General features: G+C 41.2%; 1 protein-coding gene across 2 annotated transcripts in view; it reads left to right on the top strand.

Moving 5' to 3' along the window:
* The window catches only part of LOC129830436 (prickle-like protein 2), a 120,686-nt gene that overhangs the window by 59,443 nt on the left and 36,555 nt on the right, over positions 1-24,688 (top strand). The window lies entirely within an intron of this gene.

The raw sequence follows: 24,688 nt of genomic DNA, 5'->3' as shown, positions 1-24,688 counted from the left end.
ATTAACTCAGCCTATTGAATCCACTCAACAAGCTGACTATCTCTCCTCTGTTCTCATCCTCCTAGATCTATCCGTATCTTTTGACACCGTGAACCATCCTCCTCTCCACCCTCTTAGGGCTGGGCGTCTCAGGCTTTGCAAACTCTTGGATTGCATCCTGTCTGGCAGGTCGCTTCTACCAGGTGACGTGGAGAGGATCTGTGTCTGCGCCACATACTCTCACTACTGGTGTCCCCCAGGGCTCGATTCTAGGCCCTCTTCTCTCTATACACGAAGTCACTCGGAACCATCATATCCTCACATGGTCTCCCCTATCATTGCTCTTCTTGCTGGGAAGGCCTGCCCGCTCAAATAATTCTCCATCACGATTGACAACTTCACAGTGTCGCCCTCCCAGAGTGCAAAGTACCTTGGCCAAACCCTGGACAACACCCTGTGGTTCTCTGCGAACATAAAAGCTGTGACTCGCTCCTGCAGTTACATGCTCTACAACATCCATAGTGTACTACCCTACCTCACACCGGAAGTGGCGCAGGTCCTAATCCAGGAACTAGTCATCTCCCGTCTGGACTACTGAAACTCAGTGTTCCGCTGGACTCCCCGCTTGTGCCATCAACCTCCTGCAACTTATCCAGAACGCTGCAGCCCCCCTGGTTTTCAACCTTCCAAAGTTCTCCCATGTCACCCCACTCCTCCGAACACTCCACTAGCTTCCAGTCGAAACTAACGTCCACTACAAAACCAGGGTGCTTGCCTACGGAGCAGAAAGAGGAACATCCCTCCCTATCGTCATGCCATGTTCAAACCCTACACTCCAATCCGAGTTCTCCGTTCTGGCCATCTCTGGTCTCTTGGCCCTCCCACCCCTGCAGGAGGGAAGCTCCAGCTCTGCCCAGTCCAAGCTCTTCTCTCTCCTGGCACCCCAATGGTGGAACCAGCTTCCCCCTGAAACCCTACCTCTTTGAAGAGTATCTTAAATGATGCCCCTCCTCACCTTGACCCCCCCCCCCCCCAATAAAAATATATATATATATATATCCTGAACCAAGACTTTCACTTGATCTCCCCCCCAGCTCTGCTGATAACTACTGTACTTTATTGAGGAAAAGTGTACTAACTATCCCTGTGAAAATATCATATATGTGGTTGTCCCACCTAGCTGTCTTACCTGTAAGTCAATCTGGATAAGAGCATCTGCTAAATTACTAAAATGTCAAATGTGAATCCAACATATCAATTATTAATTTGTAGACAAACTGGAATTAAAGCCAGACCATGTCATTGGCACAAAAGATACATCTCCTTCAAATGTTGGTTGCATTGAAAACCAAACACAATTCAATTAGACTTTTGCAAAACAGTAAATAGCCTAATAACTTATGATACGTTGGATTCACGTCTCCAACTAAGCCAAAAATAAAAGTTAAAGAATAGTGTAGGGTTATGCCAGTGGCTCAGATGAAACTATCCAATTATTAGATGTTCTTTAAATGTTGATATTTGTCTGCGTTGTCAACCAAACACAATTCAAGAATGCTTTTGTAATACAGTAAATAGCCTAAAGTTAAAGCTATCTTACAAACTAATGTAAGAGTATTTACTCAACCTTAAAATAAGTGTTTTCTTGTGAAATCATAGAACGCGTGCAACGTTCACGATAGAATGCAAAGGTCGCAGGTCTGTGGATATCTTCACATTTGCTATAATAATCTGTGCAGAATGGTTAAAAGCATTGATCACTTTTAAATGTATGTACTTTTAATGTCAACTCAACCTCCATCCAGGTCAATTGGTTGTGTTATTAGATTAATCCCAGTGTAATAACACATTAAGTTGTGTAAATACAGCATATCTGACATTGTATTCCCATTTCAACTTTGTGCTTTTAAAATGGTTGAAAGTGCAGTGATAACACATTTAGATGACAACTAAACCAAAAAGCCGACATTGTTTTTCCATTGAAATGTGGTTTAGATAGTTAAAAGAATAGTGAAGCATTGGGAATTCAACAAACTTCTGGCTGTCATGAGTGGGTGAATAAAGGTTGAAATCTCACTGATCCTTAACCAAATATTACCCAAATGTCCATCTTGGAATGATGTGGTGTGCCCAATGGGACGTGTCCTTGACTGTATTCTCCTAAACAGACTTCAGAGGCTAAAACCTATCCACAAGACCTGCTGCTATATATCCTGCATCTTAACACATGGAAGATGGGAGAGGGATGGCCGGTGGGCTGGAAGCAGAAAGAGTGGTTGCTGGGTTAATTGAAACCCATGAAAATTGACAACGTGATCACAACACAAATTGTACACTTAACGGCCACTGCAGTCAAACACGTGATTTTCCTGTGTTTAACATATTTCCACACTATTACTGCTTTCACATAGGATTATTTCAATATTACAAAATATTAATAGTGTTTTGTCTGTAAATTATTATTATTATTTTTTTTTTAATTGGGCAATGTTTATATGACCCCCTTACAAACATGCCGAATTTTACCACATTCTTGCCTGCATGTGCCTTTTACACCTCCCGTGAGCATTCCGGCGACAAGTGGTGTGCAGATGTGGGTGGGTGTCTATTTTAATAAATCCATTGAATATACACTATCAAAAATAAATCCATTATTAATTTATTTAGGCAGGTAATAATAAAGAATCATAAAATGTAGTTTCAAAACAATAGAATGGCATATTTTGTGTTTAATTATGTTACCTCCAAGTGAATGAATTATGTTAATTAAACCCAATAGCTCATTAAACAGACAAGATACACCTATCCCGATCACAGTCAACACACATACTATAATCAATACACAGGGAGAAAAAGGTGTAGATTCACACGCAGAGCGTGGCAGGTGTTTATTTCGCCTTCGCAGAAGGCAGGAATCGTGGTCACAGGCAGGCAAGGGTCATACACAGGTAGGCAAACAGGCAGGTGAATCAAAACTAGGACTGAAGGCTATAACTGGTTCTCACAAACAAGCTAGGAAAAGGCTTAGTAGAGTCAAAACGAATAAGACCTCACAAAGGCACAAACAGAATGAACAGAACTAAATAAGGAGCTGATGAGACCAGGTGAGTAACTAACACATGTGGAATCAATAATCAAAGAAATGAAAGACAGGGCTACGTTCAAGAACACAAAGAAACAGGGCTACGTTCAAGAACACAACGGAACAGAACACAAGGTTGACTAAGAAAGTAAATACAGAACCTTACACATACACTGAGTAGGAAAAAGAAACCCTTCCTAATATTGAGTTGCACCCCCCCTTATTTTGCTCTCAAAACAGCCTCAGTTCCACGGGGCAAGGTGTCGAAAACATTCCACAGATTTGCTGGCCCATGTTGACTCCAATGCCTCCCACAGTTGTGTGAAGTTGGCTGGATGTCCTTTGGGTGGTGGACCATTCTTGATACACACAGGAAATTGTGGAGTGCGAAATACTCAGCAGCGTTGCAGTTCTTGAGACAAGCGTGGCACCTTCTACCATACCCTGTTCAAAGGCACTTATATATTTTGTCTTGCCCATTCACTCTGAATAGCACCTACACAATCCATGTCTCAATTGTCTCAAGGCTTAAAAATACTTTTTTAACCAGTCTCCTCCCCTTCATCTACACTGATTGAAGTGCACTTAAAAAGTGATATCAATAAGGAATCATAGCTTTCACCTCCATGTCATGTAGAAGAGCAACGTTGTGTACACTCAGTCTATATTTTGTAGTAAGAAGACAATGAAATGTAACAGAATCAAATAAAAATAATAATTTTCCCACACAACTTGCATCACGGCAACGTGTGGAACCGCTGTCCTACAAAAAAAGGTATATTTTAAATAGAACCCAAGGAAAGCCCATGCTTTCTTGATCCACGTTTAATCTACATTTGAAGTCGGAAGTTTACATACACCTTAGCCAAATACATTTAAACTCAGTTTTTCACAATTCCTGACATTTAATCCCAGTAAAAATCACCTGTTTTAGGTCAGATAGGATCACCACTTCATTTTAAGAATGTGAAATGTCAGAATAATAGTAGAGAGAATGATTTATTTCAGCTTTTATTTCGTTCAGCACATTCACAGTGAGTCAGAAGTTAACATACACTTAATTAGTATTTAGTAGCATTGCCTTTAAATTGTTTAACTTGGGTCAAACGTTTCAGGTAGCCTTCCACAAGCTTCCTACAATAAGTTGGGTAAATATTGACCCATTCGTCCTGACAGAGCTGGTGTAACTGAGTCAGGTTTGTAGGCCTCCTTGCACGTACACGCTTTTTTAGTTCTGCCCACAAATTTTCTATAGCATTGAGGTCAGGGCTTTGTGATGGCCACTCCAATACCTTGACTTTGTTGTCCTTAAGCCATTTTGCCACAACTTTGGAAGTATGCATGGGGTCATTGTCCATTTGGAAGACCCATTTGCGACCAAGCTTTAACTTTCTGACTGATGTCTTGAGATGTTGCTTCAATATATTCACATAATTGTCCTTCCTCATGATGACATCTATTTTGTGAAGTGTACCAGTCCCTCCTGCAGCAAAGCACCCCCACAAAAAGCATCCCTGTGCTTCCCGGTTGGGATGGTGTTCTTTGGCTTGCAAGCCTCCCCCTTTTTCCTCCAAACATAACGATGGTCATTATGGCCAAACAGTTCCATTTTGTTTCATCAGACCAGAGGACTTTTCTCCAAAAAGTACGATCTTTGTCCCCATGTGCAAATGCAAACCGTAGCCTGGCTTTTTTATGGTGGTTTTGGAGCAGTGGCTTCTTTCTTGCTGAGCGGCCTTTCAGGTTATGTCGATATAGTACTCATTTACTGTGCATATAGATACTTTTGTACCTGTTTCCTGCAGCATCTTCACAAGGTCCTTTGGTGTTGTTCTGGGATTGATTTGTACTCTCGCACCAAAGTACGTTCATCTCCAGGAGACAAAACACAGAACACTGCGTGGTCCCATGGTGTTTATGCTTGCATACTATTGTTTGTACAGATGAACGTGGTACCTTCAGACGTTTGGAAATTGCTCCCAAGGATGAACAAGACTTGTGGTCAAAACATTTTCTATGAGGTCTTGGCTGATTTCTTTGGATTTTCCCATGATGTCAAACAAAGAGGCACTGAGTTTGAAGGTAGGCCTTCAAATACATCCACAGGTACATCTCCAATTAACTCAAATTATGTCAATTAGCCTATCAGAAGCTTCTAAAGCCATTACATCATTTTCTAGAATTTTCCAAGCTGTTTAAAGGCACAGCCACCTTAGTGTATGTTAACTTCTGACCCACTGGAATTGTGATACGGTGATTATAAGTAAAATTATCTACTTGTGTCATGCACAAAGTAGATGTCCTAACTGACTTGCCAAAACTATAGTTTGTTAACAAGAAATTTGTGGAGTGGTTGAAAAACAAGTTTAAATGACTCCAACCTGTGTATGTAAACTTCCGACTTCAGCTGTATTTTCTACCCTCAATTCACTTTGTTAGGGAGCAGGCCTAGGGCCTTACATTGAGAGTATCTTCATCATGACACCAATAAAACTAATATCAATCTATATTTTCAAAAGCATGTGAGTCTTTTGAGTCACTGGCTTTTTGAGTCGCATTTACACGATCGAGCAAAATAATACGACTACACTTGATTTAGGCTACATTTTTGCGTGCTAAAAGTTTCTGATTGGTGAAAGATGAGCAAACGAAGAGATGAGCTCTACCACCTCCACTTATATGCCCAGCCATTAATCACCCTTGAGATGTTTCTACAACTTGATTGGAGTCCACCTGTGGTAAATCCAATTGATTGGACATGATTTGGAAAGGCATACACCCGTCTATACAAGGTCCCACGGTTGACTGTGTATGTCAGAGCAAAAACCTAGCCATGAGGCCGTACGAATTGCCCATAGAGCTCCAAGACAGGATTGTGTAGAGTCACACGTCTGGGTAAGGGTACCAAAACATTTCTGCAGCATTGAAGGTCCCCAAGAACACAGTGGCCTCTATCATTCTTAAACGTTTGGCCCAACCCTCCATTTGGCCCAACTCGGACCAAACTGAGCAATCGGGGGAGAAGGGATTTGGACAAGGAGGTGACCAAGAACCCAATGGTAACTCTGACAGAGATATAGATTTCCTCTGTGGAGATGGGAGAACCTTCCAGAAGGACAACCATCTCTGCAGCACTCCACCAATCAGCCATTAATGGTTGAGTGGCCAGACGGAAGCCACTCCTCAGTGTGACAGACAGACAGCCCACTTGGAGTTTGCCAAAAGGCACCTAAAGACTCTCAGACCATGAGAAACAAGACTCTCTGGTCTTATGAAACCAAGATTGAACTCCTTTGGCCTGAATGCCAAGCGTCACATCTGGAGGAAACCTGGCACCATCCTTATGGTGAAGAATGTTGTTGACTGCATCATGCCGTGGAGATGTTTTTCAGCGAGCAGCAGGAACAGGGAGAATAGTCGGGATCGAGGCAAAGATGAACAGAGCAAAGTACAGAGAGATCCCTGATGAAAACCTTCTCCAAAGCGCTCAGGCCCTCAGACTGGGGCGAAGGTTCACCTTCCAACAGGACAACAACCCTAAGCACACAGCCAAGACAATGCAGGAGTGGCTTCGGGACAAGTCTCTGAATGACTTGAACCCGATCTAACATCGCTGGAGAGACCTGAAAATAGATGTGCAGCAACGCTCCCCATCCAACCTGACAGATCTTGAGAGGATCTGTAGAGGAGAATGGGAGAATCTCTCCAGATACAGGTGTGCCAAGCTTGTAGAGTCATACTCAAGAGGACTGTAATTGCTGCCAAAGGTGCTTCAAAAAGTTTTTGAGTAAAGGGTCTGAATACTTATGTAAATGTCATATATAATTATTTAAAAAAAAAATACAATTTGATGCCTTCAATTGCATTAGCCTACTTTATTCCAATATGTTTGTAATTCAGTTATATATATTCCCATATTAAGTCTATGGATCCATCCAGTTGAGGTTAAGAAAACAGTGCACGTGGTGGGCTATGCAAAGAAATTACGGCATTACGGCTACATTTCATACTAAGCTGTAGGCAGAACTTTACCGCAATCATGACTAGGTTGGTTGGTGGAAATAAAACTAGAGGCTTTGTCACCACCAATACCTTTTATATATAAAGAAAAGTCAACAAAAAAATTGTCGGGATGCTGAAGTTGGCAGAAAAACGTAGTGGTTTGAAAGGTGTATATGAGGTTGGAATAATACTGTGAAACTGTGAAAAGGATGATAACGCCCTTTTAGTGTAAGAGCTGTTTGAGCCAAGTTTTGGTGGGATGGAGTTTTGGCTTGCCTGGTGATAGACCAATAAGAATAACGGGTTGTTTTCGATTTCTCCCTCCTCTCTCAGACCACTTTCAGACTGTCCTGGCAAAACTCTTGCTTGAGAAATTGCTCTTTGTTAAGAAGCTATTTTTGCTTTTTTTTCGAACTTTTCAATTGACAGCAATCACAGTAAGGTATCAAATTGTTACCCAAAAATGATTTGATATTGAGATAAAAATGCATTTGACCTTTAAGGGTATTCAACGAGCATGAATGTCTTTGACCACACATGCTCTTAAGATTCATCACATCAGTATGGAAAGTCTCTCCCTTTTATTACTTTATCTCTTTGTCCCCACACTCAGATAAACAGATGACAGACATTCTGTGCAGTACCTCCATCTTTGCGATTGTGTAATTGAGTTTTCTCTCTCTGGTGTACCAGGGAGGGCTGGACTTCGGTTACCGTGGCTACTCGCATGAACTGACTCCATGGAAACCAGCTCCATTGGCACACAGAGAGGGGGAATGAGAGAGGAAGAGAAGAGGGGTGACACGGCTGTCTTCTGGAACGCTGGTTTCTTACTAAATGAAAAAGGTGTTAAGATGTAAGGAGGGAAGCGGGAGGAGACTGCTGTGTTCTGGAATGCTTTCTTTCTAAATTAAATAAGGGAAGGGGGGTTGGGAATGCTCTTGCCCTCCCTCCCTCTCTCCCTCACTCCCATCCCTCTATCACACTTCATTATTAATCGGGGATGGCTATTGGTTCAAATGGAGAGAGAGGATGACATTTGGACTGCTGCTGTAAGTGCACTCCCTCTCTCACAATGTCACCGCTGCTTTCTCCAGAGTCACCGTGACTCTTGTGAAAATGTCCTAAGTGTTTTACTTCTTATTGTAGCACAGTGTCACAGGGACGAGGTTACATTCTAGCAAAGCCCAACAGTAAAACAACCGATCGGTCATTGTGCATTATTTCAACGCTGCCTTGGTGAAAGATGTAGACACCGTGTCCGCTCTAAGGTCACATTTGCACCTGTTTGTCAGACTGAAATGTTTTAGTGCCCTTTCATATTGTGTCCGTTTCTTTATAGTCAGTCAGAATGTGGATAGGGACTCGCATTGAATAACATGGGCCACAAGAGAATGCTGCCCAACATTTGCTGTTGAACAGCGACAAAATAACAGTGTGGTCTCAATTGTCTGTAGTGTGATTTCCACCAATCCTTGGGTAGTTTGGATGGCCTTCTAGATCAGGAACCGCATTAGAGTGGGTTGGTGTCAGGTACGGTAGCATCTATCTGTTGTCCCATCGTCATTTTCTGTCTCTGTGTTGGCTACTTTAGACCAAGAATATGTCTCAAAGGGAGACAACCTTTTAATAAACCACCAAATCAACTCTCCACACAAGAGAAAATGGCCTTTCAGTCCAAGGTTATTACTGAACAATGGTCTTATCAGCCAAATGAATGTTTATGAAGGCTTAATCCATGCACTGCTGACATCAGCAGATACTGATGTCATTAGAGGAGAGCACTTTTCAACATAAATTCTACATTTATTTACCTCAACTCTGATAATTCAGGCTATTATACACCGGATTTTCAGTTTTGCAACAATTGACCCTTAAGCGCGTTGGTAATTTATGCACTTGTCTGCCACAGCTTTCTCAACGGCCCAAGGGCATATTATAGAAGTCTTTGATGTTTTACAGTTTTGCAAAGGAAGGACACAGCAGGCCTAGGGTGGAACTAAGCCACTAGTACTGTTTAACATGAGGAATAAATACACACACACACCCTCTCATCTAGTAAAGGGTATGGCTTCGTGGCTTCACAGATATTCTTTCTTCAATATTTCATTGGATGAGCAGAATCATTGAAGTTCCTCTGTAGCGGTGAGTGACAAAGTGCTGTCAGTAGAGCTGCGGAGAGAGAGAAGGGTCTTTATATATCTGTGTGTTCAATCCAGGCAGACTGTTCTCTACAGGTCACACAGCTGCCAGAGGAGCCCAGTCCATCCTGGCCTCAACAGTTAAGCTGTTATATCCATTATTCCTAGGCTTCTAGATCCAGCATTTGTGTGACACAGGCGTTAGGCTTCTGTATCCCACATCCAGGTCTCTGTCGCTGCTCTCTCAGCAAACCCGTCTGACGTAAATGATAGCCAACGTGTGAACTGTAAAGGTGAGAGGGATATGAAATACAGTATATGGCTATATTAAATATATGGCTGTATTCAGACTACCCATGAAGTGGTTTATTGGATAGTACATTAAAATCACATACATTGTAGAGCTTGTTTTATGGTGCAATAACCCACATTCTATACAGTTAGAGCAAAAAGGAAGGACCATTCTAATGTGTACCACACAAAATTTATCATCTCACTCTGGCCCACATATTGGTTACTGATTGATGTACAGTGCAGGAGAGGAGTGAGTGACAGGTCACTTATGTAAACGTGACCTACATCTAAATACAAATGAATGGATTTCAGGTGTCTTCATTGAGGATGTAGGGTCTACATCTAGTAAACGTTGGCACAGCAACTTGCTGACATCATCTCTCCCATTCTAGATCATAATAGAGTACGTGGGCAGGTTACGCAACTGCTGATATTTCTGTGGCTGCAAATAGAATAAATCACCATTTAGATGTTGAATTTCATTGTTGGGCATAAGATGAGAAAATAACTACTGACCAGTGAATAGAGAGTATTTTCTCATAACTTTGAAGCAGATTAATGTTTTGTGGCCTATAAAAAGATTGTCATGTGTTTATGTATAGCTGCCATGTATAAGATGTAAGAGAAACATGTGTTTTTAAATAACAACGGTGTGACATGTAGAACCCACAACAGTGTGTGATTCGTGGAGATATGTCAGTCAATAACTAATAAACCTTGGTTATAGGTTTTCATTCATCTCAGTTTGTATTTGTATTTGTTTTGGATCCCCGTTGGCTGCTGTCAAGACATCAGCTGCTCTTCCTGGTATCCTGCAAAAATGAAGGCAGTAATATACATTACAATAACATTTTTAAACATTCAAATACATTGTACAACATATTTCACAATACATTACGTGTGTTCCTTCCAGCCACTACTCTACTACAACACACAATCCAGATGTGCGTGTGTTTGTTGTGTCCATTTGTATGTGTGTGTTTCTACCTGTGTGTGTAACTCTTCACAGTCCTTGCTGCTCCATAAGGCGTATTTTTATCTGTTTTTTAAATCTGATTTTACTGCTTGTGTGAGTTACTTGATGTGGATTAGAGTACCATGTATTTTTTTTGTTTTTTTTATTTTTATTTCACCAAGTAGGCTAGTTGAGAACAAGTTCTCATTTGCAACTGCGACCTGGCCAAGATAAAGCATAGCAATTCGACACATACAACAACACAGAGTTAAACATGGAATAAACAAAACATACAGTCAATAATACAGTAGAACAAAGAAAACAAAAAGTCTATATACAGTGAGTGCAAATGAGGTAAGATACGGGAGTTAAGGCAATAAATAGGCCATGGTGGCGAAGTAATTACAATATAGCAATTAAACACTGGAATGGTAGATGTGCAGAGAAGATGAATGTGCAAGTAGATATACTGAGGTGCAAAGGAGCAAGATAAATAAATAAATACAGTATGGGGATGAGGTAGGTAGATAGATGGGCTGTATACAGATGGGCTATGTACAGGTGCAGTGATCTGCAAGCTGCTCTGACAGCTGGTGCTTAAAACCTCTTGAAGCTAGGGGGCAGTATTTTGATGTTTGGATAAAAAACGTTCCCAAAGTAAACTGTCTATTTCTGAGCCCAGAAGCTAGAATATGCATATATGCATAAATGCATATAATTTGCAGATTAGTATAGAAAACACTCCAAAGTTTCCAAAACTGTCAAAATATTGTCTGTGAGTATAACAGAACTGATATTGCAGGGGAAAACCTGAGGAAAATCAAACCAGGAAGTGCTATTTTTCTGAAACTACTCTGTTCCATTGCAAGCCTATCCTCCATTTAAAGGGATATCAACCAGATTCCTTTCCCTTAGGCTTCCACAGGGTGTGAACAGTCTTTAGACATAGTTTCAGGCTTTCATTCTGAAAAATGAGCGAGAATGATCTCATCGCGTCAGTGGATAGCCAGATGTCCTCAGATTTGTTCATGCGCGCTCCACTGGAGCGAGACCTTTTCTTTCTCTCTTGTATTGAAAATGTTACCGTCCGGATGAAATATTATCGATTATTTATTGTAAAAACAACCTGAGGATTGATTATAAAAAACGTTTGACATGTTTCTACGAACTTTACGGATACTATTTGGAATTTTCGTCTGCCCGTCGTGACCTGCAAGAGCCTGTGAATTACTAAACAAAACGCACCAACCAAATGGAGGTTTTTGGATATAAAGAGAATCTTTATGGAACAAAATGAACATTTATTATGTAACTGGGAGTCTCGTGAGTGCAAACATATGAAGATAATCAAAGGTAAGCGATTAATTTTATTGCTTTTCTGACTTTCGTGACCAATCTACTTTGTAACTAGCTGTTTGTAATGTTTTGTCTGCTGAGAGCTGTCCTCACATAATCGCATGGTTTGCTTTCACCGTAAAGCTTTTTTGATATCTGACACGCCAGGTGGATTAACAACAAGCTAAGGTGTGTTTTTGTATATTGCACTTGTGAATTTATGAAAATTAAATATTTTTAGTCATTTAATTTGAATTTGACGCTCTGCAATTCACCGGATGTTGACGAAAATGATCCCGCTAAAGGGATCGCTGCGCCAAGAGGTTATTAAAAGCTAGTGAGGGAGATATGAGTCTCCAGCTTCAGAGATTTTTGCATTTTGTTCCAGTCATTGGCAGCGGAGAACTGGAAGGAAAGACGACCAAAGGAAAAATTGGCTTTGGGGGTGACCAGTGAGATATACCTGCTGGAGTGCGTGCTACGAGTGGGTGCTGCTATGGTGACCAATGAGCTGAGATAAGGCGGGGCTTTACCTAGCAGAGACTTATAGATAACCTGTAGCCAGTGGGTTTGGCGACGAGTATGAAGCGAGGGCCAACCAACGAGAGCTTACAGGTCGCAATGGTGAGAAGTGTATGGGGCTTTGGTGACAAAACGGATGGCATTGTGATAGACTGCATCCAGTTTGGTGAGTAGAGTGTTGGAGGCTATTTTATAGATGACATCACCGAAGTCGAGGCTCGGTAGAATGGTCAGTTTTACGAGGGTATGTTTGGCAGCATAAGTGAAGGAGGCTTTGTTGCAATATAGGAAGCCGATTCTAGATTTAATTTTGGATTGGAGATGCTTAAGGTGAGTCTGGAAGGAGAGTTTACAATCTAACCAGACACCTAGGTATTTGTAGTTGTCCACGTATTCTAAGTCAGAGCCGTCCAGAGTAGTCGCCTATAACGACAGCTAAACAGAAGGCAAATCCATGTCTCTCTTCGCGCCTTCCTGAAAACAGGAAATGGAGTACACGTCATTCCATGAGCTGTAATTCGAGTCCAGATCAAGTTACACAGTCCATTTCTTCTCTCACTCCGTGTCGACATCTAGTGGAAGACGTATGAAGTGCATCTAAACTAATAAATAACAAGGGCTTTAATAGGCAGCCCCTGGAACAGAGCCTCAATTTCAGACTTTCCACTTCCTGTCAGGAAGTTTGCTGCAGAATGAGTTATGTTTCACTCACAGATATAATTCAAACGGTTTTAGAAACTAGAGAGTGTTTTCTATCCAATAGTAATAATAATATGCATATTGTACGAGCAAGAATTGAGTACGAGGCCGTTTGAAATGGGCACCTTTTATCTGGCTACTCAATACTGCCCCTGCAGCCCAAACAGGTTAAGCATGTTCCAGTTTAGGTCACCTAGTAGCACGAGCTCAGAAGATAGATGGGGGGCAATCAATTCACATATGGTATCGAGGGCACAGCTGGGGGCAGAGGAAGGTCTATTGCAAGCGGCAACAGTGAGAGACTTGTTTCTGGAAATGTGACTTTTTAGAAGTAGAAGCTTGAATTGTTTGGGTAATACTTGGATAGTAATACAGAACTTTGCAGGCTATCTTTGCAGTAGATTGCAACACCGCCCCCTTTGGCAGTTCTATCTTGGCGGAAAATGGTATAGTTAGCCATGGAGATTTCAGGGTTTTTGGTGGTTTTCCTGAGCCAGGATTCAGACACGGCTAAGACATCCGGGTTGGCAGAGTATGCTAAAGCAGTGAGTAAAACAAACTTAGGGAGTAGGCTTCTAATGTTAACATGCATGAAACCAAGGCTTTTACGGTTACAGAAGTCAACAAATGATAGCACCTGGGGAGTGGGAGTGGAGCTAGGCACTGCATGACCTGGATTAACCTCTACATCACCAGAGGAACAGAGGAGAAGTAGGACAAGGGTACGGCTAAATGCTATGTGAACTGGCCGTCTAGCAATTTCGGAACAGAGAGTAAAAGGAGCAGGTTTCTGGGCACGATAGCATAGTTTCAAGGCATAGTGTACAGACAAAGGTAAGGTAGGATGTGAGTACAATGGAGGTAAACCTAGGCATTGAGTAATGATGAGAGAGATATAGTCTCTACAGACGCTTAAACCAGGTGATGTCATCGCATATGTAGGAGATGGAACAACATGGTCGGTTAAGGCATATTGAGCAGGGCTAGAGACTCTACAGTGAAATAAGACAGTAATCACTAACCAGGACAGTAATGGACAAGGCATATTGATATTAGAGAGAGGCATGCGTAGCCAAGTGAACGTATGGGTCCAGTGTGTGGTTGGGCTGACTGGGGACACGACGGTTCAGACAGTTAGCAGGCCGATGCTAACAAGCGAACAGTTAGTAGGCCGGGGCTAAACAAGCTAGCAGTTAGCAGACCGAGGCTGGCAAGCTAACAGTTAGCAGACCGGGTTAGCAAGCAAGCAGTTAGCAGGAGCTAGCAGTTAGCAGACAGGGGCAGGCAAGCTAACGTTAGCAGTTAGCAGACAGGGACAAGCAAGCTAGCGGTTAGCAGATGGGGGTAAGTCTGTTTTTTCCTCTTCGTGCGGTGATGTCGATAGACCAGTCGTGGAATTAGTAGAGTTCCAAGTAGCTCTAGGTAGCTAGCAGGCCTAGCAGGTTAGCAGAATGGGCCTTCAGCGGGAGTCACACCTGAGGGGCCTGTTGGAATCCTCGGGAAGATTATGTCGGTATTCCAGTCGTAGAGGATCGGCGGGTTCCGTGCCCCGTGCCCCGTACCGGCAGTAGAAGGGGTCCGGATATTGTAGCCTAGGAGCGGGCTTCGGTGGTAGCACAGGAGCCCTGGCTGGGCTAGCTTCAGGCTAATTGGTGCTTGTTCCGGGATGGAAACGATAGCCAGGTGGTCACCCGGGATTGCGGTTAGCTAGTTGCGAAGATCCAGATGAAAATGTTCAGAGTTTGAGGTAGGAATCCGGAGATATGGAGAGAAATAGGTCCGTTATGCTCTGGTTTGAGTCACGTTGTTCGAACTGGCGAGAGCTTTCCGAGCTAAAGGTTAGCTGATGACCGCAAGCAATGGTTTGCTGACTGATAGCTGGTAGGTAGTTAGCTGGCTAGCTTCAGTTGAGGGATTCCAGATCTGAAGGAAATAGAAATACTTTAGAAAAAAGCAGATCCACGCCACATTGGGTGAGGCAGGAGATTATTTAGAAGTTGAGGTTTAGGAAAATATTTTAAAAGATATGCGAAGAAAAAGATGTTAACTTCTTGCAACTATAGGGGGTGCTGTTTCAAATTAGCATAATTGTCTCTACAGATTAAACTGCCTAGTACTCAATTCTTGCTCGTACAATATGCATATTATTGTTATTATTGGATAGAAAACACTCTCTAGTTTCTATAGCCGTTTGAATTATGTCTCTGAGTGAAACAGAACTCATTCTACAGCACTTTTCCTCCCAGTGTGTGAGATTTAGACATCTTGGCCTCTGGTTCCAGATCAGTTTTAAAAGTCTCTGTTAATCCTATGAGATACAAACACTGCCCACGCCTTCCTCTAGATGTCAGTAAGTGGTGACAATTTGAATGGAGTCGATTGCGCAATCATTGGCTCTATAAATGACAAAATACCGGAAGTAGCCTTCCTTTGGACACAGCGCTCAACGCAAGAAGGATATCTGACTGGCCTTTTTCCAAGCATTGGTTTAGCCAGTAATATAGCGTCGGTCATCTTTTTACTTGTTATAGGTGTTAGAAACATCATAATGTAGTTAATTTAAACCGTTTTATAGCAATTTATATCCGTTTAGTGCGATTTTGAGGCATTGCTTTGTCTCAAAACTTTGAAGCTCCGGGCACGTTTCGGGGTCCCGGTCGTACGTTAGTGGGCATTTCGACGGACAAGTGGACATCTTTCGAACAAAAGAAGATTAGACCCAAGAAAGGATTCATTGTCCAAGATTCTGATGGGAGAACAGCTCATAGTAAGAACAATTTATGATGATAAATCGTGTTTCTGTCGATAAATGTTAAACGTTTATCCCGCCATCTTGTTTGCTATAGCTTCACTTGGCGCAACCTGTATTGAAAAGTAAGGATAATTAAAAAAAATGTAATTCCGCGATTGTATTAAGAATTAAATTGTCTATCAATCACTGTCCACCCTGTATTTTTTAGTCAAGTTTATGAGTATTATGTATAAGACTAGACACTGTCTAATATGGTGCAGGACATTTTCTGACCAGCTGAGCTACTTTTGTCATTGTCTAACCATGATTTTGGTGGCTAAATATGCACATTTTCGAACAAACTCTCTATGTATGTTGTAATATGATGTTACAGGAGTGTCATCTGAAGAATTCTGAGAAGGTTAGTGAAAAAATTAATATATTTTGGCGATGATTACGTTATCGCTCTCTTTGGCTAGAATCAATGCTCTGGTAATGTTTGCACATGTGGTATGCTAATATAACGATTTATTGTGTTTTCGCTGTAAGACACTTAGAAAATCTGAAATATTGTCTGTATTCACAGGATCTGTGTCTTTCGATTAGTGTATGCTGTGTATTTTTACGAAATGTTTGATGATTAGTAATTAGGTAATATACGTTGCTCTATGTATTTATTCTAGTCTAGTTGTGACGGTGGGTGCAATTGTAAACTATGATTTCTACCTGAAATATGCACGTTTTTCTAACAAAACCTATCCTATACCATAAATATGTTATCAGACTGTCATCTGATGAGGTTTTTTCTTGGTTAGTGGCTATCAATATCTTAGTTTAGCCGAATTGGTGATAGCTACTGGTGTTGAGAGAAAATGGTGGACAAAGAAAAATGGTGATTTTTGCTAACGTGTTTAGCTAATAGATTTACATATTGTGTCTTCCCTGTAAAACATTTAAAAATCTGAAATGGTGGCTTTATTCACAGGATCTGTATCTTTCATTAGGTGTCTTGGACTTGTGATTTAATGATATTTAGATGCTACTATTTAATTGTGACGCTATGCTAGCGATGCTAATCAGTGTGTGGGGGGGGGGGGGGGGGGGTGCACCCGGCCCCGGGGTAGAGGCTCGTGAAAGGTTAAAAGATATATACAAGGGACATAGCTCTATGTAGTACTGTGCACCTCTGTCAGGCGGTGGGTGTAGCTGGTGCATTAAGTCAGGCGCAGGAGAGCAAAGATGAGTGAACAACGTACTTTACTTAAGAAAAAATAGCACAAAGTAACAATACTTATGTGCGAACAATAACTGTTGCCACAAAACACGGGTGAACACAGCACCTGGAAAAAAACAGCCAGAAACGTACTGACCTAAACAATAAATAATCACACACTGTCACGCCCTGACCTTAGAGAGCTGTTTATGTCTCTATTTTGGTTTTGTCAGGGTGTGATTTGGGTGGGCATTCTATGTTCTATTTTCTATGTTTTTGTATTTCTTTGTTTTGGCAGGGTATGGTTCTCAATCAGGGACCGCTGTCTATCGTTGTCTCTGATTGGGAAACAGAGAGAGAGAAGCATATTTCAACCCTGCAGGCGCGACACAAAACGCAGAAATAAAAATATAATTCATGCCTTACCTTTGATGAGCTTCTGTTGTTGGCACTCCAATATGTCCCATAAACATCACAAATGGTCCTTTTGTTCGATTAATTCCGTCGATATATATCCAAAATTTCCATTTATTTGGCACGTTTGATCCAGAAAAACGCTGGTTCCAACGTGCAACGTGACTACAAAATATCTCAAAAGTTACCTGTAAACTTTGCCAAAACATTTCAAACTACTTTTGTAATACAACTTTAGGTATTTTTTTTACGTAAATAATCGAAGAAATTGAAGACGGGATGATCTGTGTTCAATACAGGATTAACCTGTCTAGGATCAGCGTGGCGCTAGCGGCACACCCCCCCCCCCCCCCCACTGAAAAACCAGTGCCGCGAAATTCAAAAAAAATATTTTTTTAAAATATTTAACTTTCACACATTAAAGTCCAATACAGCTAATGAAAGACACAGATCTTGTGAATCCAGTCAACATTTCCGATTTTTAAAATGTTTTACAGGGAAGACACAATATGTAAAGATGTACATCTATTACCTAAAAACACATTAGCATAATCCACCATCTTTTATTTGTCCACCAACACCAGTAGCCATCACCAATTCGGCTAAACTAAGATATTTATAGCCCCTAACCAACAACAAAACTCATTAGATGACAGTCTGATAACATATTTATGGTATGGGATAGGTTTTGTTAGAAAAAAGTGCATATTTCAGGTAGATGGCATAGTTTACAATTGCACCCACCATCACAAATGGACTAGAATAATTACAATGAGCAACGTGTTTACCTAACTACTAATCATCAAACATTTCGTAAAAATACACAGCATACACGAATCGAAAGACACAGATCCTGTGAATACAGACAATATTTCAGATTTTCTAAGTGTCTTACAGCGAAAACACAATAAATCGTTATATTAGCTTAGCACATAGCAATTAGCAGCCCAGCATTGATTCTAGCCAAAGTGAGCGATAAAAGTCAACATCGCCAAAAGATATTAATTTTTTCACTAACCTTCTCAGAATTCTTCCGATGACACTCCTGTAACATCACATTACAACATGCATATACAGTTTGATCGAAAATGTTTATATTTAGCCACCAAAATCATGGTTAGACAATGTGAAATGTAGACAAGCTGGTAAAGAAAAAGTCCTTGCGCCACTTAGACAGTGATCTACTCTTATACATAAATACTCATAAACGTGACTAAAAAATATAGGGTGGACAGGGATTGATAGACAATTTAATTCTTAATACAATTGCGTTATTACATTTTTTAATTTATCCTTACTTTTCAATACAGTTTGCGCCAAGCGAAGCTACGTCAAAAAACATGGCGTCCTAAGCCACTAAAATGTTTCGACAGAAACACGATTTATCATAATAAAAATGTCCTACCTTGAGCTGTTCTTCCATCAGTATCTTGGGCAAAGGATCCTTTCTTAGGAGAAATCGTCTTTTGGTGGAAAGCTGTCCTCTTGCCATGTGGAAATGTCAACTGCGTTCGGGATGAACTGAAAAGCGTGCCCAACTTTTCACATCGTTGCAAAAATAAATGTCCCAAAATCGCACTAAACGGATATAAATTGCTATAAAACGCTTTAAATTAACTACCTTATGATGTTTTTAACTCCTATAACGAGTGAAAAGATGACCGGAGAAATATAACAGGCTAAACTAACGCTTGGAACAGGTGCGCGCCGGTGTCCTCTAGGCTCATGACGCAGCTCCCAAAGAATGACTAGCTTCAGGGTTTTTTCATTTGTAGGGCCTGTGAACGCGCAATCGACCCCGTTGGAATCGTCATCACGTAAAGGCATCCAGGGGAAGACGTAAGAAGTGTCCGTATAGTCATAGCAACGACAGTGCCCTTTTAACTGACTTCAGAAGAGTGGCCAACATTTCTCAAATCTGACTCCATGTCAGGGAAATTGCTGTAGAATGGGCTCTGTTCCACTTAGAGACAAAATTTCAACTCCTATAGAAACTATAGACTGTTTTCTATCCAATAATAATAATAATATGCATATTGTACGATCAAGGATTTTGTGGGAAGCCGTTTAAAAAATTAGCCAAATTAGCATAAATAGTCTAAACAGCGCCCCCATCCCCAACAGGTTAAAACAAACTGTGGCTAGCTTTCTGGTTACGCGCCTCTATCTAACAGTACACTTCAAGTGACCCTTGTTCAAGATGGCCGTACTTCTTCATTACACAAAGGAAAAAACCTCAACCAATTTCGAAAGACTGTTGACATCCAATGGAAGCGGTAGGAACTCCAAGAAGGTCAATTAGAAATCTGGATTCCCAATGAAAAGGCATTGAAAAGAGAGTGACCTCAAAAAAAGAAAAATCTGAATGGTTGTCCTCGGGGTTTCGCCTGCTAAATAAGTTTTAGAAACTTCAGAGTATTTCCTATCCAAATCTACTAATAATATGCATATCTTATCTTCTGGGGATTTTTATTTTACCTTTATTTAACTAGGCAAGTCAGTTAAGAACAAATTCTTATTTTCAATGACGGCCTAGGAACAGTGGGTTAACTGCCTGTTCAGGGGCAGAACGACAGATTTGTACCTTGTCAGCTCGGGGATTTGAACTTGCAACCTTTCGGTTACTAGTCCAACGCTCTAACCAATAGGCTACCCTGCCGAATGAGTTGCTGGCAGTTGAATTTGGGTATACTTTTCATCCAAACGTGAAAATGCTGCCCCCTATCCTAGAGAAGTTAAGAGAGCAGAGCAGCGTTTTATTATGGACGGACCTCTCCCTATCTTATCTACTGTTGCATCAATATATTTTGACTGTAACAGTTTACAATCCAGGGTTACTCCAAGCAGTTTAGTCTCCTCAACTTTCTCAATTTCTCCATTATTCATTAAATTATTTAGTTGAGGTTTAGGGTTTAGGGTTTAGTGAATGATTTGTTCCAAATACAATGCTTTTAGTTTTTGAAATATTTAGGACTAACTTATTTATTGCCACCCATTCTGAAACTGACTGCAGCTTTTTGTTAAATGTTGCAGTGATTTCACTTGCTGTAGTAACTGACGTGTATAGTGTTGTCAACCGCATATTCAGAGCCAGTGTCAGGTCATTATTAAATATGTAAGAAAGTAAGGGGCCTAGACAGCTGCCCTAGGGAATGCCTGATTCTTCCTGGATTATGTTGGGAGGCTACCATTAGAACACCATCTTTGTTCTGTTAGACAGGTAACTCTCAATCTTCAATATAGCCGGTGGTGTAAAGCCATAACATATAAGTTTTTCCAGCAGCATATTATGATTGATAATGTCAAAAGCCGCACTGAAGTCTAACAAAACAGCTCCCACAATGTTTTTATAAGCAATTTCTCTCAGCCAATCATCCGTCATTTGTGTAAGTGCATGTTGAATGCCCTTCCCTATAAGCGTGCAGAAAGTATTTTGTGAATTTATTTACTGCGAAATAGCATTGTATCTGGTCAAACAAGTTATTCCAAAAGTTTACCAAGGGTTGGTAACAGGCTGATTAGTCAGCTATTTGAGCCAGTAAAGGGTGTTTTACTATTCTTGGGTAGCGGAATGACTTTTGCTTCCCTCCAGGCAGGACGGCACACACTAATTTTCCATCCAAGTTGTCAGACCCAGATGGCTTTTCATTGTTGATAGACAACAAAAGAAATGTCACCTCTTCCACGCTCACACATCTTGTCTTTCATAATTTGATCAGTTGTACTTGGATGTGTAGGTTCGGCGTTTGTTGCTGGCATGTCATGCCTCAGTTTGCTAATCTTGCCAATTAAAATAAACATTATTAGTCCAGAACAAAAGTCTTAAGTTGTTAGACAGTTGCTCGATTCAGTTCTGGGTCCATGCGTGTGTTTAGAGAAGAGATTAAGAGATGCTACAACTGGGAACGGAACTGGAATGAGGAGCTCCACCCTCTCTCTTTGCAAGTTGCGGGCCTTCCTCCCATTCCGAAATTCTAAAGATGCTAACACCTGCGAAATTGCGATTTGTCCAAATAACCAGTGACGAAAAACACAAAACACTGGAACTACTGCTGCTAGTTAGCCCACGCATCCCAATCCTTCGTGACGGATTCTACGGCACCAGTACGTACCGGTACGTAGATCTGTCCATGAGAGATTAGGTTGTCAGTGCTTCAGACGAGCACCTATCCTCATGTCAGCTTTTACATGAATAAAAGGCTCTTCCTCTATTACTCCCTCCCTCCCTTTCCCTCTCTAACTCTCATGCCCACCCACACAGAGCCTGTCAGATCCACACGAGGATGGAAGGAAGAGTTGGGAGGGAGGTGAAGCATGACACGTGAAAATGGAAAAACATTTATTTTGGCACTGCATTGACAGCTCTTTATCACTCTTTTTCTCTCTCACTAAGTCAATCTCTCTATCCATTTACAGTATCTTCAGCTCTTATTCTCTCACTTTCTCTCTCTGAAGATGAAGTCCTTTGTAGTTTTGGACACAGTTCAAAGAATACTTCTGTCATTTGATTGAAATGGAGTAATTACCATCTTTTCTCCAACAGACAATTGCTATTTGTTTGATCAACTTTTTCTGAAGCCACGGCGAAGATATGTCATGGTGATTATTGACTGAACCTCCTTGAACTTTCCAATATGTAACAAGAGTGGTAAAAATTATGCTCCTGAACAGAGCGGTCATTCATGTAGTGCAGATGATACAGTTGATGTCGGAAGTTTACATACACTTTAAACAAATACATTAACTCAGTTTTTCACAATTCCTGACATTTAATCCTAGTAAAAATTCCCTGTTTTATGTCAGTTAGGATCAATACTTTATTTTAAGAATGTGAAATGTCAGAATAATTGTAGAGATAATGATTTATTTCAGCTTTTATTTCTTTCAGCACATTCACAGTGGGTCAGACGTTTACATACACTCAATTAGTATTTGGTAGCATTGCCTTTAAATTGTTTAACTTGGGTCAAACATTTCGGGTAGCCTTCCGCAAGCGTCCCACTATAAGTTGGGTGAATTTTGGCCCATTCCTCCTGACTGAGCTGGTGTAACTGAGTCAGGTTTGTAGGCATCATTGCTCACACATGCTTTTCAGTTCTGCCCATACATTTTCTATGGGATTGAGGTCAGGGCTTTGTGATGGCCACTCAAATATACCTTGACTTTGTTGTCCTTAAGCCATTTTGCCACAAGTTTGGAAGTTTGCTTGGGGTCATTGTCCATTTGGAAGACCCATTTGCGACAAAGCTTTAACTTCCTGACTGATGTCTTGAGATGTTGCTTAAATATGTCCAGATAATTTTCATCCCTCATGATGCTATCTATTTTGTGAAGTTCAGCAAAGCACCCCCACAACATGATAGTGCCAACCCCGTGCTTCACGGTTGGGATGGTGTCTTCGGCTTGCAAGCCCTTTTTCCTCCAAACATAACGATCAAATCAAATGTATTTATAAAGCCCGTCTTATATCAGCTGATATCTCAAAGTGTTGTACAGAAACCCAGCCTAAAACCCCAAATAGCAAGCAGTGCAGGTCTAGAAGCACGGTGGCAGGAAAAATTCCATTGTAAGGCCAGAACCTAGAAAGAAACCTAGAGAAGAAACAGGCTATGAGATGAGGCCAGTCCTCTTCCGGCTGTGCCGGGTGGAGATTATAACAGAACATGGCCAAGATGTTCAAATGTTCATAGATGACCAGCAGGGTCAAATAATAATAATCACAGTGGATGTTGAGGGTGCAACAGGTCAGCACCTCACAAGTAAATGTCAGTTGGATTTTCATAGCCGATCATTCAAAGTATCATTATGGCCAAACAGTTCTATTTGTGTTTCATCAGACCAGAGGACAATTCTCCAAAACGTAGGATCTTTGTCCCCATGTGCAGTAGCAAACCATAGTCTGGCTTTTTTATGCCGGTTTTGGAACTGTGGCTTCTTCCTTGCTGAGTGGCCTTTCAGGTTATGTTGATATAGGACTCGTTTTACTGTGGATATGGATACTTTTGTACCTGTTTCCTCCAGCATCTTTACAAGGTCCTTTGTTGTTGCTCTCTTATTGATTTGCACTTTTCATACCAGAGTACGTTCATCTCTAGTAGACAGAACGCGTCTCCTTCCTGAGTGGTATGATGGCTGCGTGGTCCCATGGTGTTTATACTTGCGTACTATTTTTTGTACAGATGAACATGGTACCTTCAGGCATTTGTAAATTGCTCCCAAGGATGAACCAGACTTGTGGAGGTCTACAATTTTTATTCTTAGGTCTTGGCTGATTTCTTTGGATTTTCCCATGATGTCAAGCAAAGCGGCACTGAGTTTGAAGGTAGGCTTTGAAATATATCCACAGTACACCTCCAATTGGCTCAAATGATGTCAATTAGCCTATCAGAAGCTTCTACAGCATTGACAAAATTTTCTTCAATTTTCCAAGCTGTTTAAAGGCACAGTCAACTTAGTGTATGTAAACTTCTGGCCCACTGGAATTGTGATACAGTGAATTATTAGTGAAATAATCTCTCTGTAAACAATTGTTGGAAAAATTACTTGTGTCATGCACAAAGTAGATGTCCTAACCGACTTTTCAAAACTATAGTTTGTTAACAAGTAATTTGTGGAGTTGTTGAAAAACAAGTTTTAATGACTCCAACCTATGTGTTTGTAATCTTCCGACTTCAACTGTATATGCTCATCTTCATTATCATTGCACATAACGGATATTATCTTTGATCGACTGTGACTGATAGACAAGCCTCCGTTTTTTCTCTAGAAAGCAGAACTGAACACAAGCCAGCGAGCAAAGCGAGAGACCTTCCCTCCCCCCGAATCCCCCCACCCCCTAATATGTTGCCTAGGCAGATCAGAGGAGTGTGTTGATGACTAACCACTCGGTACAGTGAGAGTGTGTTACGTCAACAACAAAAAAACACTCCCTCCAGGTCTCTCCCTCTCTCTCCACTCAGCCTCCATACAGTGGTGATGTAAGTAGTGCACTGCCTGCCTTCCTCAGGCCAGGCCAGGGGCTAGCAGCTACACCAGCTTTACCTAGTCCCTTAGAGGAATCAGCAGCGTCCATTTTAGAGAGAGATAAACAACACGCCACAGTACCTCATGCACTCTGACTCACTCACCGGCTCTCCCTCAAAGGACAGAGAGGGAGACTAGTTAAGTCATTGTCCTTTCATGGCTTTAGTTATCTCATTTGGCTTTGTGTGTGTTTTGTAAGAGGTTCTGAGAAGCTGTTTTAGTTATCTGTTAGATTCCAAGTATTGGATGTTTCACAGGGTTGTGGTGAGGGAATTATGTTTTGGATTCATGTGGACAG

This window comes from Salvelinus fontinalis, chromosome 31 (assembly GCF_029448725.1).
Source record: "Salvelinus fontinalis isolate EN_2023a chromosome 31, ASM2944872v1, whole genome shotgun sequence".
Taxonomy (NCBI): Eukaryota; Metazoa; Chordata; class Actinopteri; order Salmoniformes; family Salmonidae; genus Salvelinus; species Salvelinus fontinalis.
This window is presented reverse-complemented; position numbering and strand designations above follow the sequence as displayed.